At 51.2% G+C, this 20,270-nt stretch overlaps 1 protein-coding gene across 1 annotated transcript in view; it reads right to left on the bottom strand.

Moving 5' to 3' along the window:
- The window catches only part of LOC138528700 (zinc finger protein 551-like), a 45,439-nt gene that overhangs the window by 8,259 nt on the left and 16,910 nt on the right, over window positions 1-20,270 (bottom strand). The window lies entirely within an intron of this gene.

The raw sequence follows: 20,270 nt of genomic DNA, 5'->3' as shown, positions 1-20,270 counted from the left end.
CCCATTCCCATTTTTGCCCCATAGGGCATAATGGGAGTGGGGAAGGCGCTAATTACGCCACCGTAAATTTCGGTGGCGTAATTAGCACCAAGGCGGTTTAGCGCCATGGATTTTAACGGCTGCTAAAAGCAGCCGGTAAAATCGGAATCAGGCGTTAAGGGTTAACGACGGCGTTAACCCTTAACGCCTGAGTTGTAGGCCCATTTTCTATTTTATAAAAATGTGTGTGTGTCAGTTTGGGGGTTAGTTAAAGGTGATAAATTAAAAGGTGTTAAAAAAGAAAGAAATTCCAAAGAGGTTTGGCGAATTGTGGGATTCAGTCACTTTTCCCCAGAGGGGAGCCTTTCCTTGTGAGGCTAGCGAGGTGAGCCCGCTATGCAACATTTCCCATAGGGGTGGCGACAAGCGGGACCTCTCAGGGAGAGACTCCCCCCATGGGGGACAAGGAATCCTGTTCCGATGAGGAACTCTCTTTCCACCTCACTCAGGAATCCACTACAACCATACCAGTTGACAGAAGACATGATGCCTCTTATATCTGCTATTGTAATGTCTTCTCAGAAACTAAATATCTTCCCAATACTGAAAAGTGGAGCAATGAAGAATAGGTTTCTATTAACTACTGGGATGAAGCAACGCAAAGGAGGTATGAAGAGTACAGCTCATACACAAAGAAAGGACTATCATGAGGAATTAGGGAATCCACAAAGCTGTGTCATAAAAATGGAAGGAGCCAGAGATTCTGAGAGAGACCCAGAAGTTTCAAATCAGCTGGAGCAGGGAAGCTGATGGCCTGGAGCGAATGCTACTTGCCACACCGGTAAGAAGCTGGATGAAGGAAGTGCTGAGTTTCACTATTCATTGGACAGAGCTGAGAGAGTCTGCCAACCCTATCACAGTCCCAGGAGGGATGTGCAAGGAAAACTGGACAGAAGCTACAAAAAGGGACCTGCTAGAGCTACAGCTACCAGGTGGTAGAACTGGCCTACCTAACACAGGCTCAAGGTGAGAACCACAACAAAGAAGTGGCAGCCCAGAAGAAAAGGGAGCGGCCGCTGCTCCACAAAGTAATGCCACATGGAGAGTACGACACCGAAGCATGTCTGCAGAAGCAAGGTCACAAGCCATTCTGACAATCTACAAAGAAGCAGAAAAGGGGAATGCCGACCTGGTGATGCGGACCCATTACGCCACAGGTAACGGAGAGAGAGAGGAAGACATGGGGAACACAGCACATGTAAAGAGTTGCTTGATTATATTCAATGTATCACTAAAATCGAATATAATGATTGTAGCAAGCCTAATCATCCCAGTGAGAGGCACGACCCCAATAAGACTGATAACCCTTCCTGTGCTCAGCCAACTGGTCCCAGTGAAGGGCAAAATCCTAAGAAGAGTGAGAATCATTCAGTAACTCAGCCTACTCGTCCCAGTGAATGGATAAACCATAAGAAAGGTACAGATGGTCATTGGGTACTTTACACAGATCCCAGTTAGGAGGCAAGTTAAGAGAAACTCATACTAAGTGAGGAGAGAGAAGACAGACTCTTGGTGAAACAGATACGCGAAGAAGAAGGATTATCAACAAAAGTCAAGGAGTGTACAGTAGAAGGACATTCATGTGCTAGGGTCTGTTGGATACAAGTGTAACATCCCATTCAGGATGTGGAAAGCCTATTAGCAAGCGTCTCAGTGTGTGAGGTTTGTGATTGGCACGGCAGAATATGTATGTATCAGTTGTAGTTAGTTTTGACACATATTAGAAACAGCATATAGCTACACAGAAAAAGCAACAATGGATTATTGTTGCAGTTGTAGAGGTTATAGATGGGCAATGTATAATAGGCCCTGTATTTAGAGATAGTACACAATGTTATACTTTGATGTCCGAGAAGGGAACTACAGTAGGTGGAAGGAGAAGATGGAGTCAAAGAGGTGTTGTGGTATGTGGGATGTTTTACCCATGCATCCGAGCCCTACCTCAAAAACTGTGCAGTACTGACATGGAAAACATCATGATGGCCAGAGCTTCCCAGAAAATGCACAGGGAAATGCATGAAGAATAGGCTGCCACTCATTTTGCCGATGTTATGGGCACAGAAGGGCACTGCCTAAAACCACCATTGGACTACCCACACAGTAGCCTGAAACCATTGGGAATGGCAATGCTGATTGCCAAAAGCAACCTAGGATTGTGGGGAATTCATTTTCTTAAATCCCAAAAATGGGTGCATTACCAGTACTCACCACTATCAGAAAGCCGGCGTTTTAAAACAACACCAGACTTTTTCCTTTTTGGTGTAAAACTGAATAAATGAACCCAAAGCATGCCAAAGAAAGACTTACTGAGAGGTGGATACAATGGGCCTCATTACACGGTAGGCCGTGAGCCATGGCGCTATTAGCGCCATGGCTCATGCCGGTAAAATACCCGCACCGCCTTGGCGGAAAGGGGATTTACCGCCCCATTCCAAGGTTGGAGGGGCGGTAAATCCCCTTTCCGCCATTGCCCTTCCCCATTCCCATTTCTGCCCCATAGGGCTCTATGGAAATGGGGAAGGCGCTAATTACGGCACCGCAATTTTGCAGTGCCGTAATTAGCTCCGAGGTCCCTTAGCGGGTTGGATTTTAACGCCTGCAAGAAGCAGGCGTTAAATCCTCCAACCCGCAAAGGGACCTCGTAGTACGGCGGTAAGGATTAACGGTCACCGTTGCCATTAACGGTGACCGTTAACCCTTACCGCCGTCCGTGTAATGAGGCCCAATGTAAAGTTATATTCTGAAGTGACTTGAATGTTCATAACAAGACTGGCTGAGCTCTGCAGGTCTGCAGCAGCCTAACTGAAACTGGATTTAAAACTACCAAAAATCGAAAATGTTTAAATTAACTGAGTGACCTACTTTTGAGTGGCACATAGTTGTCACTGTTGAAATGCCATAGTTTTGAACTTAGAATCAGCATTCTAGCTGCATATGTAAACATTATCTTGACTTAAACTGGGTAACAAAAAGTGACATTTTATCTGAAACCTGGCTTAAGGAACTGAATTCTGCCCACCAGCTACCCCTGACAGGTATTGAGACTTGCACAACAGCTGTGTTCCTAGGCCTAGCTGCCTTTTTGCTGCTCCCACCAAAAGGGATCTGACACTTCTCTGATTGAATTACCTGGGCTCTGCAGGAAATTGAACAAAGCCCTGTCCTGACTCAGGCAAATGTTTTATGGAAGTGGCCATAAATGGCTTCCTCTTGAACAATGGGCCTTCCAGGGCCCAGGCAGATGGTTTATTGCAGGGGTAATAAAAATGGCTTCCTCTTGGCAGAAACTGGGAGGGGGAGAAACTGGAGACAGAGGCTGAGCTTGAAGAAAGTGGAAAGACTGGTTTCTGTACCATGTGACCGGAAAAGACACACCCCTGTAGCCAGAATATGGTTTTAGAAAAAGATGAATAACTCATAGTACGGACTTGTCATAATTATTTAAATGATACCATAATTCTTGTGATTTTTCTGCCCACATTTTAAGAGGTTTTTAGAACCGGTGGCATGATCTAGGGGCAAGCTAGCAGTTAAGAGGGTATTACTTAAAATGTATGCATGTTAAAAGTCTGATACTTCATCAATTAATGCCTGCATGCCTTGCACACATTTAGGTAAATTTGAGTAAGAATCTGATATTGGTAACCTGACCAAAAAGTGAAATATGTTGCCATTTCTGAATGCAAGCTCCCAGGAAGAGCAGATTTGGACAGGGTATACCTCCTGTGATATGTGATGGGTGCATGTAATTTTAAACAAATGTGTACCTGTGCAAATATGTCTTTTGGGTCAAAATATAGATTGTGTGTAATTTGACAGGGGTGGGTTCTCTGTACCATAAACAGACCTCATCATGATGACACTTCATTTCATTCCCCCAATCAAGGGGAAGAGGAGGAAGTGGCCAATGACAAGTGGAGAGGGGTAGGCCCTAGGAAACTAGCCTTTCCACCCATTTTCAAAACACATAAAAGCAGACAGTCAGGACAGCTAGGGACATTCAATTCCATTTGCTGCGAAGCATGCTGCCGGACCATACAACATCCAGAGATCCAGACTTCAAATCCATCAATCTCCAGAGAGAGCAGAGCTGACCCAGACCACTGTTAGCAGAACCAGAGAGCTGACCCAGATCACTGTGAAGTGCCGAGACCAGACCAGAGTCCAGTCTAACACCTGACCAGATCCGTGGCGAGGCCCATTCTATTTCTAAATATATTGTGAGTACCCAGCAGAACTGTGCAGAACCAATCTCTTAGTTAAAATAATATAATTCAATCTATTTTAATCTAAGTAGAACTGCCTAAAAGCTGTCACCTGTCATTTTCTAGCTGTTAGCTGTCACTTGTCACTTTGAACTTTTAAAATTTCAAATCTGAAAAACGACCTTCACAAAATCGTTCATAACTCTGTAACCATTTGTGCTAGGAACTTGGTTTAACTTTCCTCTGAAAGCTTAGAATCTTGGCTTTTCAACGAACCTAGAACCGCATGCCGATTCTCTAATACTTTTGCCGCAATCGTGAAAAACGCACTCGCGAATTTTACCGCGATTTGCAAATTTCGCCACGTGTGAAAACCGCAGCTTCATTGCTTTCCTTGCTAAAAATTCGTTTGCCTCTTAAGAACCATCCCTGAATCATTGCTAGAGTGAGCCTGGACTAATATTAACTAGATACCACTCACCCTGAACCTCTAGAGGGAATTAAAAGCATTTTAGCATATTTTTCACTTCATTGCCAGCACATATAAAAGCATTTTGGGCCTGTGTTTCCAACTTCTGTAGTCTAAGCTTGCTGGGGTGAACTGAATTACATTTGATTGCATTTCTGAGAACTGTGTGTTTTCCTTCCATTTCCTTGCATTGCATAAAGGGGGGAGGGGATTGCCAAAGAAAAGTGATTACATTGTTTTGTTGAAATCATATTGAGTATTTTCTGTATTGCATTTTCATTCAACATTACATCCATCTGAACTTATATAAAGCATTCTCTACCACATTATTCTTCTGTTCCTATTCACAAGTGTGCTAGTGCCAGACTATCCATTATTGATTACTGCTCAGATTCAGTGTGATATTCAATTATTAATTTATTATAAAGTGTGATATATATATATATTGTTTAAATTATCAAATAAACCTTTAAACTTGCAAAAAAGAACTACTTATTGGCTCATTGGGGTCAGGGGGATTCCAAGAGAGGGGTGTTATATAGGGGTAGTCATCCAGAATGCATGAACTGGACATAAAGATATATCAATAAGGGTTTCCATTCAGTATCCCAGACTAGGCATTGACTTAGCTGTAGTGTTGAATTGAATCCTCTTACAGGTAAAACCGTGGTCTGTCAGACGAAATTGCAATAGTGCAGCCATGTTGAATATGAAGGCCTGTTACATGATGAACAAATGCAGGCCCTGATGTCGAGCTGTGTATAGGTCAGTCCCAAGACAAATCCCCCTTCAACCCCCCCATCCCCCAAGAGAGAAGCTGCAGAGTTCAGAGGCACCCGCACTGCGCAGATAAAAGCGAATTGTATCCAGCTGCGGAGCTTGAAGGTGCTGGGAATGGAATGTTATGTCCAGGAAGGGAAGGTAGGGATGTGCCCTGTAAAGGATAAATTCGTGAGAATAGGGCACAGGGATTTGTGATGCCAAGGACCTGGGGAAGATTTAGAACAATAGTGCCCGAACAGCTGCCATTCCATTAGAACTGCCAAGCGGCTCCATGACCAGAGTAAATAAATCCATGAAATTCAGACTCAAGAATGGAGCCCCTGGTCACGTCATTAAGGGGCAGCTAGATTCCCAGGGAGATAAGGGGGGAGACGTGTCTGGAACGTACCATGATTTTGGACGGAAGGAGTTGAGGTGATGCCAGTAAATTTAGTACATGGTGGAGAGAGCAGCCTGTGTGCGCCACATTGTCTGGTATAAAGAGAAGGCCATTTGTTTTATCAGTGCAGGGTTGGCCTCACTGTTTTTAGTTTGAACGGGTCTTGGTGGGAGGGGTCAACATCAAGTGATGTATTATGGTAACAATATACCTGTTAGCCAACCATGTATTTGTATTTGTATTTATTTTATTTGTATAGCGCAGACCAGGCCCGGAGGCTACCGGGCGCATTCCTTAAGGCAATGGTTACATAAGTTGCATACAGTGATAATATATCAAACAATAAATATGGCATAGAAATAGACAAAGGTAGGTAGTACAACGATACATGGTTTGTCAAGTAGTACATCCCTACATAGGTTATTGCAACACGTTTTCAGAATGTAGCTTAGGCATTGGAAGAGGCGAGCCAACATTTGGCTCTATGTTTGAAAAGGTTGAGGGAGGGGAGGTTTCTGATAGTCAAGGGGATTCAGTTTTGATAGTGACGATGTAGTAGGTTACGTGTTCAGGGGAATGGGTTTAGATAAGGTGTGGCCAATCGGCCCAGAGACTATAGGGGGTTATTAGCATGCCGTATAGGTGGTAGCCAATGAGGGTGGTGGGATTATGTTGTACTCATTATGAGTAGTATTGTTAATTTGTGGTTTTCCACTACATACCCTGTAACTTCTTCGGGCAGGACAAGCTCTGTGTCAGCTCGGCTCTACAGGACTGTTTGAAACCAGGTGTTGAAACTGAACTACACGCTGTCAGAGGTGTGAAACATTGGGTCCAATGTTCCATGGAGGCGTAACGTTCATGGAAAGCGTAAAAGTTTTGATTAAGGCATGTACGTCTTCAATTAACTAACTCATTTTCAATCATTTGTATGGCGGAGAGGATGGGCGGTATGCAACATGCCTTTTCGCCACTCCCTTCCTCTCCGCCATACAAATACTCCAGAATCTGCACCAGCATGCATTTTAATGGCGGCAGAAATGCTGGAGTTTCCCATGAAGTCTGCCTGCTTCAAGCACCAATTATAGTGACCAGTTGTACAATTGTACAATGGGGGACTTTTCTTTGAACTCTCGCTCAGCTGTCGAACATTCCTCCGACATCTGCCACCTTCTGGAGGAACTTGACCTCGATGTCCGCGGTCTCACTGAGACATAGTTTACGGCCAGCTCTGTCACGAGCTTCGACACTCTCCTCCCCGACGGCCACAAGATCCTCTCTGCGCCCAGGTCCAAAAGTTCCGGAGGTGGTGTAGCCCTAACCTTCCTTGAGTGGATTCCTACCTCTGTCATTCCTACACAGGCCTACTCCTCCTTCGAATGCCTTGTCTGCAGGCTCTCTCTCTCTCCTAGCCATTCCCTTACTGTGGCTACTATCTATCGACCACCTGGTCAGATCTCCTCCTTCCTCTCTGAATGGGCGAAACTCTCCTCTTCCCTCCTAGTCTCGACCACTCAACTCTTCCTTCTTGGAGACTTCAACATCCACCTGGATGCTTCCTGTCCTTCCTCTGGACTCTTTCGTGACCTTTGTGACGCTCTCTCACTCGCTATTCTCCCCTGCGGACCGACTCACTCTGCATGTTCTGATCGCCTCAGGCCTTCCCCTTCCGGTACCTCTCACCACCCCTCTCTCCTGGAGTGATCACTTTCTCCTTTCCTCCCAGCTCACTCTCTCAACCCCTCAGGCCAAGCCAACTCCAGCAATGCCACCTACCTTCTCGGTCATCCGGCCCATGAAGCGTGTGTTACGCTCACCTGGTATCCACGGGGACGCCACCCGGCCCTGGTTGGATGATATGCACTCTCGAACCCTCTCCCGGTCCCTTGGTAAGGCCTCTGGTTAAAGATGGGTCTGCAATATAGGAGAGCTGGATTCAATACCAGAGTTTTTGTTTTCCCACCTCCCTTGGCCTCAACTCCTTCCTCCCCCTTGGGCCCTCTCCTCATCTTAATATTGTGAAAGGTGGATTCTCTGTCCTGCTCCTCGTGGCAGGGGCGCGTAGATGTGGGGGGCGAGCAGCGATCAAGTTACTTCACTGATGCAAGCCCCCCCTGTCGGAATCCAGGCCTGCTGCGACTCCATAGGTTTGCTGCTTTACAGTCTTTATATGCATATCTTATGTTCCTCTTAGTTTGAATAATAATGTCTTGCTTCTTCCCTTTTAGGTATGGAAAGGTATTTTAGTGTTGTCCTGCAGTTTGAAGATGAGCATGGGCTGTTAGGCGAAAGCGCAGTGTGCGCGATGCTGTGGTGAGTAATGCGCGATGCGTGGCGCTGTTTCGCCTTTTATATTGCTAACCTGTGTCTTTTCTCTCCTTGCAGGTTGCGATGTTCCTCACCGAGCGCCGTAATGTTCCAGCAATGATACTGACCAGGAGATGACTACCCAGGTAAGAATTGTGTGGATTTCTTCATTCGGGAGGAAACGTGAGTAAACACTTACTAATGCGGTCTTTGTTTCTCCTCTTTCCAGGTTATGGTATTCCAGGATGCATGCGGTGCCGGATGATAGAGTTTGTACCTTCAGGTGAGTGGAACTGAAGTCGGCAATGGATTGAAGACAGGATACTGTTCCAGGTAAGTTTCGTAGTGTTCTCTCTCTCTCTGCAGGTCCTTGGTTTCAGGTAAGCTGGCATCAAAGAACTGGACACGGTGGGCGTTACGCTGCCCACAGCAGAATAACGCAAAGCATGTTCTGCTGTGGTTTAAATAGTCCCAGGTAAAGAAGTCCAGGTAAAATAGTCACAGGCCTGCCACACCCAAAGTAGTCCAGGTAAAGTAGTCCCAGGCCTGCCACACCCAAAGGACTAGACCGCATAGCTCAGTTCCTTGTAACTGAGCTATGTGTGTGCCTCCATATTGGCTGAACCCCCCCACCCCCCAAGTTAAATAGTCCCAAGTAAATAGTCCCATTCTAATGTTGGTCTTCATGATGGTTATGAGCCTGGTGCCAAAGGCGCCAGGACTGACTCCAAGAGAGTCTTAGATGAGGTTTTAAGGCCTTTGACCTGGCCCTAACTGGAAGGCTGACTTGCCAGTGAGGGCCAGGGGCAAGGGTCATGACAGCATGTCTCAGTTGAGGCTTTTGCCGCCACTTTCTCACTCCCTCCTCCCCCTTTGGCTGACTCACATCCTGACACAGCCTGTTCCATGCTCCACTCTGCTATATCATACTTTTGAGGTTTTCATTGCTACATTCTTACCACCTAGTCCCCCTTTGGCTGACTCACACCCTGACAGAGCCCTTGCCATGCCCAACTCTGCTATATCTGCCCCTGTCATGAGGATCCACCTAAAGCCCAAAGCCAAGTACAACTCCTGGTACGACTCAAACCTCGTCACCCTTAAATGCAAGTGCAGGGTGGCTGAGAGGAAATGGCGTGCTTCATGTACATTCCTCTGACAAACTGGCCTGCCGCCTGCTCCAAAGGCAATACCGGCTCTCTGTCCGCACCAAGAAGAGAGCTCACATCCATGCCCACGTCTCTGCGGCATCTAACAACTCGGCTGAACTCTTTAAAATCTGCAGGAACTGGCCAATCCTACTGCAGGATCTACCTCTCCTGTCCCCTCCCAGACCGTCTGTGCGGCCCTGGCTTCTCATTATATCTCTAAAACTCAGGGCATCCTGTCCTCTCTCTCTTCCTCCTCCTCCCTGCTCTACCTCGGGCCCTTCTTCGGCCAGCTTTCCTTCCTCCTTCTCTGCCTTTCCCATGTTCTCCCCAGACAAGGTTTCTAGACAAGTCAAATCTATGAAAGTCTTGTCAAAACAGGTTCATACCTGTTCCTCCAAAACCATCGAGGATCACATTGACTCCCTGGCTCCAGCCCTGCCCAACTTCTGCAACCACTCTTTCGCCACTGGAGTCTTCTCCTCCCCTCTGAAACACTCTCTTCTGCATCCTCTTCTTAAAAAACCCTCTTCTTAAAAAACACTCTGCCGACCTGTGCTGCCCGGCTAACTATCTCCATCAATCCCTTCCTTGGCAAACTCCTGGAAAAGCTGCCCATCTCCGAGCTCAATCTTCACACTGAATCTGTTGGTTGCCTCCATGATTATCAGTCTGGCAGAGCTGCGAGAAGCATGGAAACTGCTCTCCTGAACATCTGTGAAGAACTGCTCTCCAACCTCGATTCCAACACTCCCCTGTGTCCTCATCTTGCTTGATCTCTCTTCTGCCTTTGACACAGTCAACCATGCGATCCTGCTCAACCATCCCCCGTGATAACCTGGGGATCACTGGTCTGGCCCTGGCTTGGCTGACTTCTTTTTTCTCTGATCAACCCCCAGGTTCAACTTGGGTCCTTCCTCTCCTCTATCTCCATCTCTACCTGTGGTGTCTCACAGAGGTCTAAGCTCTCTCCCTGGCTGTTCAACCAATACCTGGCACTTCTTGCCCACCGCACTGCCGCGCTCTGCCCCAACTTCCAGTGCTATGAGGAGGACACTCAGCTAATTTTCAGGCTACCCTCTGGCACCTCTTTTCCCTCTCTCATCTCTGACTGTCTGTCTGTCTGTCCTCCATGCAGGAGTGGTGTGCCGCGCATGATCTCTGCCTTAATGCCAGTAAGACCGAGATTCTCCTCATCGGCACACCCACTCTCTCCTTTCCTATCACGCTCTGGCCGGCCTCCCTTGGTCCTCTTCCTGCTCCCACCTGTGAGGCTAAAAATCTTGGGGTCATCTTCGACTCCACACTCTCCTTCTCTCTTCACATCTCCGACGTCTCTAAGAAGTCACAATACCAGCTGCACCTCCTCAGAGGTATTCTTCCCTTCCCCTCCTTCCCCCAGAAGCTCACTGTCTCCAGAGCTCTGGTTCCATCTAGGCTGGACTATTGCAACAGCCTCTTTCTAAATCTGCCTGCTTCTACTCTCCGCCCTCTGCAACTCATCCAAAACAGGACTGCAAGACTTGTCCTTGGCCTCAAGCCCAGGGATCGTATCTCTCCAGGACTGAAATCTCTGCACTGGCTCCCAGTGGCTGCGAGGATTAAGTTCAAAACCTTCTGCATTGTCCACAAGGCGTTCTGGGGCCTCATTACCTTCAACTCACTCTTCCTAAATATCTTCCTTCTCAAGCTCTTCGCTCATCCGCCTCCAATTCTCTCAGGGTCAGTCGCTTCTCCAAGCAACGAGTTGGCGGTAGACTTCTTTCTTTGGCTGGGGCCTCCCTCTGGAACAGACTCCCTGCCTCCCAGAAACTTGAAGAGAATCATCTCCGGTTCAGGAAGCACCTCAAAACCTTTCTCTTTGCTTCTGCTTTCTCTCTTCCTCTCCCCTGCTGACTTCCTGGCTGATACTGAAACTGCACTGGTTACCTGGACACCCTCTGATCTCGGGCCCAGGTCCCCTCCCCCGCCAGTCGCACACCTGCACTGCCTCCTGGCAACCCCTGCACTTGAGGACTGTTTTTTTGAAACCCTACAGTTTCACTACCAGCACTTGACACCGGATGTCTGCACTTACCCTTGCCACCTGCTGGCCGTACTTCTTACTTATTGTTATGTATTCTATTATCCCCATGTACTACACTGTCACCTCGCCCTGCCCCCACACTTTCCTCCTTCCCCCTTCCCATGCACTTGCACAATCTGAATGACACCCGGCCCAGTAGGATCGTTCCCCCTCCCTTGCCTCGTCGCGCGTAGAAACACTCGGGTATAGGCGCGTTATAAATGCCATATCATAGCAGTCAAGAACAAACATTGGGAGTGGGATACCGAATCAGGAAGAAGCACTGAGACACCCGAGTGGGACTGGACTAAAGTACTCTGAACAGCGACATATTGCTCTGGCTTAATTTTACATTTTGTTAAAGTGCTGATGTTCCTCCTTCTCTCCTCTATTGCTATACCTGCTTCCTCCAAACTGTTCCTCTATCTCTCCTTTGCTCCTTCCTCCAACTTCTCCCAGCGCTTCTTGCTCTGTTCTGCAACTCGCCCCAAAAGGGTCTCCTGCTCCCTCTCCAAACTCCCATATTGAGAGAGGTGCCCCGCCCCCTTTTGTACTCAAGTGGGGCCTATGAGGTCTCTAATCCAGTCATAGTTTTCATGTGCGGTTTTAATGCGTCAGAGGTTCTGAGCTGCTTACCTGCCCACTAGATTAAACTGGACAGGTCTTTCCCTGCAGAGCCACATACTGTAGCATTAGGTACTTGGTCCACTATTTCCAATCTGTACACTTTTACGAGCCGGAGTGCTCACGCGTTGCTCCATCCTCGGCGGACCATCTCCCTGCCATACCCCCCAAAACATGGGGCTCTGCACAAAAGACCACACAAGCACTAGCTAGGTGTCTGGGTGCTTTCACAAGAAAGGAAGAGTAGGGAAAGCCCCATGCTTTATATCAGCATAAAGCCATTCCCTAGAAAATGTAACTATGTACAAATTGAGCTGAAATGCTATCAAGTGAGTAGTAGACTGCCTAAAGTATTATCACCTAGGCCACCACTTCCAGTTACTTACACACCATGTCCCTCCAATGTGGATAGTGTGGAACAAGGGAACCAACTGCTACATTCTGAGGTGGTTTGTGGCCCTACAGATATGCAGGCCGATTCATGGAATAATTAGCGCGGCGCAAGTGGGCAAAAACGTGCAAATCGCAGTGGAATAGCGAAAATCGCAGTGCAAGTGCGAAAATCGCATGAAAAGCAGCACACGTCGATTCATGGAAGGCCGTGCGCGAGAAAACCAGCGGATGTGCGATAAAAAAGTGCGCAGCGCACGTTGGCGCACAGGCCATCTAACAGCGTGCGCCAGGTCACAGCGAAAATCGCACAGGCCACAGCGAAATTCGCACATAGCGCGGCGCACGCAACAAAAGTAGGCGGAACACGGGCGTAACACTCGGAATGGGGAACAACTTGCCAAAACGTGGGCGTCACGGGGGAAGTACAGGGCACAAGTGCGCGGAACGCCCACACGCTCGCCTACAACACGTATTCATGGAATAGAATAGGGGAAAAAAGCGCACGCTCAAACCAGCGCACAGGCACAAACACGACCGCCACAAGAAAGCAGGCGGTAGCGTCTCTGCGGCTGTAAGAAATGTGCGCCAAGAAATAGCACCTATATACTGCCATGATGAATGTCCTATACTGTGGCCCTCCAGGAAAAATGATGTGCAAAGGGGTACCCACAAACACGGACACCCGCTGACAAAAAATACGTGTGCGTGTATACCGGGTGCGCGGGAAGTCTCACACGCGATTTCAGCAGGGTACGTGTATCACAGGGGTTCGCGTGAAGTTATTCACGCGATCGGGCCTGGGGGAGCGGGCTACGTGTATTTCAGGGGTTCGCGTGAAGTTTCTCACGCGATCGGGCCTGGGGGAGCGTGCTACATGTATTTCAGGGGTTCGCGTGAAGTTTCACACGCGATCGGGCCTGGGGGAGCGGGCTATGTGTATTACAGGGGTTCGCGTGAAGTTCCTCACGCGATCGGGCCAGGGGGAGCGGGCTACGTGTATTCCAGGGGTGCGTGAGAAGTTCCACACACGAATAGCCTGGGCGCGTGTATTTCAGGGGTGCGCGGGAAGTTCCACACGCGAATAGCCTGGGCGCCTGTATTTGAGGGGTGTGCGGGAAGTTCCACACGCGAATAGCCTGGGCGCGTGTATTTCAGGGGTGCGCGGGAAGTTCCACACGCGAATAACCTGGGCGCGTGTATTTCAGGGGTGCGCGGGAAGTTCCACACGCGAATAGCCTGGGCGCGTGTATTTCAGGGGTGCGCGGGAAGTTCCACACGCGAATAGCCTGGGCGCGTGTATTTCAGGGGTGCGCGGGAAGTTCCACGCGCGAATAGCCTGGGCGCGTGTATTTCAGGGGTGCGCGGGAAGTTTTACACGCGAATAGCCTGGGCGCGTGCATTTCAGGGGTGCGCGGGAAGTTCCACACGCGAATAGCCTGTGCGCGTGTATTTCAGGGGTGCGCGGGAAGTTTTACACGCGATTTCAGCACGGTACGTGTATTTCAGGGGTGCCGGGGAGTCCCACATGTGATTTGACAGTGTGGGTCCTCCCAGGTGTACCCTGTACACCCTCCACGGCCCCTGCAGGCAGCCCACACCACAGGGGACTACCCTGCATCCCTGGTCATGTCCCGCAGGCAGCCCACCCAACATGGGCATGCCCCCCAGCAAAGGAACATGTCTCCTTGAACTAATGAACACCAACTCATGTCCCCCACCACCCCCACCCCCCAGCACTGTGGGGCACCTGCCAGCAGGCCCCCACCCATGTCCAACTCATGTCCCCCACCACCCCCACCCCCCAGCCACCAGAGTCACCCTCCACCAGGCCCCCACTCATGTCACCCACCCCCCCAGCCACCAGGGGCACCCTCCACCAGGCCCCCACTCATGTCTCCCACCACCCCCACCCCCCAGCCACCAGGGGCACCCTCCACCAGGCCCCCACCCATGTCCAACCCAGGTCTCCCACCACCCCCACCCCCAGCCACCAGGGGCAGCCTCCACCAGGCCCCCACTCATGTCACCCACCACCCCCACCCCCAGCCACAAGGGTCACCCTCCACCAGGCCCCCACTCATGTCTCCCACCACCCCCACACCCCAGCAGTGCAGGGGCACCCTCCACCAGGCCCCCACTCATGTCTACCACCACCCCCACCCCCCAACCACCAGGGGCACCCTCCACCAGGCCCCCACTCATGTCACCCACCACCCCCACCCCCCAGCCACCAGGGTCACCCTCCACCAGGCCCCCACTCATGTCTCCCACCACCCCCACACCCCAGCAGTGCAGGGGCGCCCTCCACCAGGCCCCCACTCATGTCTACCACCACCCCCACCCCCCCAGCCACCAGGGGCACCCTCCACCAGGCCCCCACCCATGTCTCCCACCACCCCCACCCCCCAGCCACCAGGGGCAGCCTCCACCAGGCCCCCACTCATGTCACCTACCACCCCCACACCCCTGCCACCATGGGCAGACTCCAGCAGGCCCCCACTCATGTCTCCCACCACCCCCACCCCCCAGCAGTGCAGGGGCATCCTCCACCAGGCCCCCACACATGTCTCCCACCACCCCCACCCCCCAGCAGTGCAGGGGCATCCTCCACCAGGCACCAACACATGTCCCCCTGCCCCCAGGTCCTGACGATACTCAATCATGGCAGTAATGGCCAGCATACCCAGCACAAACACCCAGGCAAGGATTGCATCCACCCACATAGTGAATGCAATTACATGATACAACCCCAATGGCAAGTCTGTAAATGAACACATGTCCGTCACACACACATACACAATGGGTGCAAGTGAATGTCAAAACCCATATCATGACATGTATGAAACCAATGAGAAAATACCACAAGTGAAAGTTAAAAAAACATGTATTAAAGAAAAAAAATAAGTAAACAAATCAAACATACAACAATGGGGATAACAAAATAAATGGTCCATGTCCGAGAACAAATGTAAAAATAAAAAAAACAAAGTAATCCAAAAACAAATGTTGTCCAAAGCAAAATCATGTGGAAGTAAAATAATGAAAAACCATTTCCTCATGGTGAACACAATAATTAATAAAAAAAATGTTTCTTCAAAAAGCAAACTATATACACGAAAATTCCAGGGTCCATGAGCCCAACACCATAAATGAAACCTACTACTATCTAATGAAAATAATATATACAAAAAAGTGGCCATTGTCCGAGCGGTCCAAAAAAACAAAAATTAATAAAAGAAACCTAACACTAACTAACTAAATAACTATATACAAAGGCAGCGGGCAAGTCCTGCGGCTCACTCGGTGATGTTGCTGGCCAGGGCATCATCGAACTCCATGTCGATGTCCTGGAGGCGGGACTCTGTCCTGGCCCCGAGGTCTCGCAGGGATAACCCCATGTCCAGCTCAAACTCCCTGCGAGCTTCCTCGAGGCACTCAGCCCGCCTCAACGCCCGACGCATGGAGAACTCCGCCCTGACCATGGTGAGCCGCTCCTCTTCCGCCCGCTGCCGCTCTGCACCTATCCGCTGGACCAACTGCTCCCACACGGAAGACACCACCATCCCAGGGTTGCCCTGCCCTCCGGCCGATGCCTGCCCCTCTGATCTTGAAGGCCCCGAGCCATGATGCCTCCCACGTCGAGCCTGCTGCTGCCTCCGACGCCACTGCCTCTGCCAGCACGACGGCATCCAGGCTGATGGAAACCACCGACGCCGTCGTGCACGTGCCCTGCCTGATGATGCTGTCACATCTTCCATCTGCTGGGGTCCAGTTGCTGTGTTGTCCACCCCTGCTGGACCTCCGACTCCCAACTGTGGCAGGGATGGGATCCCCACCGAGCTGGCTGCATTGGTCGGGGCAGGTCCACAGGGGGCCCTGGTGGCATCTGGGCCGGAAGACGGCAAGGAGAACGACTGGTGTATAGCCTGCACAGAGGAGGAGAGGGCCGCCAGATTGGACAACACATGCAGGAAACCCCCGAACATGGCCGATCCCAATTGGGCCACGTCGGCACGGTGCACTTCGTGATGACGTGCGTCCTCCTCCCGGGAAGCACGCACGGCATCACGAATAACAGCCGTGCGCATCGCGACCCCAATCAGGACCTTCTCCACACGGCCAGGGGTTCCCACGTCCGCAGGTGGAGGGGAGTCAGGTGACATGGACATCCCCTCTACCTGCGGACGGGCCTGGGACGGGGCATCCCTGCTGGTGCATGGTGGTGCACTCACAGGGTCAGGGACAGCGACATGCACAGGCGCCTCCACGGTGACCTGTGCTGCCTCCTGCCCCTGGCCCTGGACTGCACCACTTGCACCAGCAGGGATGCCCCCACCAGGCCCCATGTGTGCCCCAGTGGCGGCCTCCTCCTCCTCTGTGCAAACCACCAACCTGGATGGCTCCTCACCGTCTCCCACCGTAGCAGGCCCCTGTGGGGGCTCACCCACCCCTTCCGCTGCAGCCGTGGGGGCATCCCCGCCGCCTTGCTCCACAGCGCCGTCTCCGCCCTCTTTTTCACTAGCCGCTGCGTAGAGGGAGACAAAGAACACAAGCATCAGGGCACTGTACAATGGTCCCCTAGACAGGAAGCAATAGCAGATGAGCACCACTGTCAAAGTACACTTCCATCATGTCCCTCCACAACACATGGGTCAGTCCAGGCAAAACACACACAGTAACAGGCATGGTGCATGCCATGGACATTTCCATGCATGTCCAATGGACTCTTGAAACATTCAATGATATGTAACTCACATGCATCATGGCTCATGCCTATCACATGCACACACTTCACCTCAGTCACATCCATCTGGCCCCAAACACACCAAACACAGCGGATACAAGGGTAATTTGGCTGCTTCACTGAATCTGTGCATTGTCACACACATGTGTCATGCATCCATGGCATGCACAAGTCACAGACACGCAGGTCAGGCACACAGACATGGCTACCATATATGTACCTGGCATCAGCACCCATCCCTCACCCCCACCCATGTCCAGGTACAGAGACTGGCATGCTCTCATGTTCAAAATCTGCATAGGGCTCCCCATGCGGCATTTGAACACATGCAACAACCATGTGGGTCACACATCACTGGTCGCACATGCATTACCATGATGTCCCTGCACACATACATGCATACATGGCCTATGGCACACATACAGGCAAGTATCATAGAACCAGCACACCGCAACATGCCCTGTCTCACACAGTAATGCTTGGACACTTACCGCTCAACTCCAGACGGGCCTCCCTCTCAAGGATCTGGGCGTGGAGCGCTGGGCGTACGCGTTCCAGGACCCTCATCTGGATGGAACTCATGCGGCCCCGGCCCCCCTCCACGAGGCGCCGGGCCTTCACAAGGGTCCTGGACCTCAAGTCCTCCCAGCGCTTCTTGATCTTCAGGACGTTGCGGGTTGCCACCCCCTCCGCGTTGATGGCAACCACACAGTCGGCCCAGATCCTCTCCCGTCCTTCCTTGCTGGCGCGGGACGATCCAAAGAGGGCATCATACTGCCCCAGGACATGCTCCACCAGGACACCAACTTCGGTGTCAGTGAAGCTGGTGCCCCTCTGCCCCTCTGGCCTGGGGTTGCCACTGGTGCCAGATGTGGAAGTGCCCGACATGGCAACCCCAGAGGCAGGTGTGGGTGGGCAACTGGGTCCTGGGGCTGGGCTGTGGAACGATGTAATCCCAGTCGGGAGTCTTCAGTTCCAGCAGGGGTGGACACAGCAACTGGACCCCTGCAGATGGCTGATGTGCAGGCACCAAATGGCAGGGCACGGTGGCAGCAGGCAGGCAGGCAGCAGCAGATGGCACGTGGGAGGCTGCTCGGGGCACTGGGGGGCAGTAACTCGGCCTTCTGGGCAGGAGCGTGGTCTTCCGTGTGTTTTCACGTGGCCAGCTTGATACGGAGTGATTTGGCACGTGAAAATCCTGCACGTCAGCGTGAAATCCGAGGAAAGGCCCTTAGCGCGTAAGCGGGTCAGCACGCATACGCGATTCTATTGGACCAGAGTCCCTCAGCGCGTAAGCGCGTCTGTGACGTGACCCGCACGGGTGTTCCCCACTCAGCACGGGATGATGGAGCACACGTGGAAATACTGCACGTCAGAGTGTCATCGCGTGTAATTGGACAAAAGTGCGCGTACACGCGATTGGCCTATGTACGTGTTTCATGGGTGCGCGGGCACTTACACACGCAAGTACGTCAGCGAACCTGTATCCCGTGGTGCGTGTGAATTTCCACACGCTATTGGACTGGGAACTGGATTCCAGGGGTGCGCGGGTCACACGCTCGCCTAGAACACGCGCAAAGCATGAATTTGCGCACTTTAACAATAACAAGCTCAGACGCCAGGATGAACATACCGTTCCTAGCAGCAGTGGCAGTGGGCTACCAAAGGAGGAGGAGGAGGATAGTCAGGGCCAGAATATTCACACCCAGAACCAGCCTTTTCGGGATGCCTGATGACCAGGTGTATGGGAGGTACAGGTTTCCACCACACATTATACTGGACCTGGTGAGTGAGTGGGAGGATGACCTCACATCACCCACCCTGTGCTCCCAAGCACTCAGCCCCCTGGAGAAGGTCCTCAATGTACTGCACTTCTTAGCCACTGGATCATTTCAGCGGACAAGTGCCATAGTGGGTGGGGTGTCACAGGCCACCCAGTCACACTGCCTACACCAGGTCTTGAACATCATCACTGCACGCCCATCAGTCCGCAGGCACATATACCTGCCCAGAACACCTGCAGAAAGGCATGCTGCCGCCCTGGATTTTTACGGTGTGGCACGATTCCCCAAAGTGCTAGGTGCCATCGACTGCACCTATGTGGCTCTATGTCCCCCCAGGGCATCTGAGCACATCCATAGGAACCGCAAGCACTGGCATTCCATCAACGTGCAGGTAGCATGTAATGCCAAGGGAATCATCACCTCAGTATATGCCAACTATCCCGGGTCCACCCACGACAGCTTCATTTACCGAATGTCCACCCTAAGCCGGGACCTAGAAGCTGGGCGGCATGGCGATACATGGCTGCTTGGTGAGTATGTATGCCACTGCACATGCATGCATGTTGGATACTGAGCAAGGTCACAACCCCACCAATGATACCAATCACCACCTCCACAGGGGACAGTGCCTACCCTCTCAGCCCCCACATGATGACGCCAATTCGGAACCCCACCACGCCACCCGAGGTAAGATATAACACAGCCCACATTACGACCCGGGGCATAGTGGAGCGCACATTCGGAGTGCTAAAGTCACGCTTTCGCTCCCTTGACCGTTCTGGCGGGCAGCTGTTATACGCTCCCCCAGTAGTGTGCAGGATCATAGTGGCAGCATGTGTCCTGCACAATATTGCAACTCGCCGGGGCCTGGGCGTGGACATGGTGGTGGCCCCACATCCCCAACCACATGCACAGCCGCTGCGCATGGGAGGGGAAAGGGCACGGGGGAGGCAGCCCGTACACAGCTAGTGGCTAATTACTTCACATAGAAATCACACCCCTGTGGAGTGCACACTGCCCTGGCACATTCCATCTGACAATCAATGATGACTCAACCTGACACTGATCCTGAATGTCTGGAGAATGAACCGTGAATACCATATCAGCCTGAGCTTGTTCACCTGGAAGTGTCACAATGTGTGCATCCCTACCCACACAGACACCACCAATGCAGTTTTGTGAAGTTACACATTCAAGCAGCTAAAATGAATACCCACTTGCAAAATGCAACAAGAGGACAGTGCCATGTCAGCCAACCCAACCCCAGCACCGCCACACGACACACCGTGCCATGTCATGCTAATTGCAGGTAAACAAAGTAATCCCCACA

Source organism: Ambystoma mexicanum, chromosome 7q (assembly GCF_040938575.1).
Source record: "Ambystoma mexicanum isolate Mex_15411 chromosome 7q, UKY_AmexF1_1, whole genome shotgun sequence".
Taxonomy (NCBI): domain Eukaryota; kingdom Metazoa; phylum Chordata; class Amphibia; order Caudata; family Ambystomatidae; genus Ambystoma; species Ambystoma mexicanum.
This window is presented reverse-complemented; position numbering and strand designations above follow the sequence as displayed.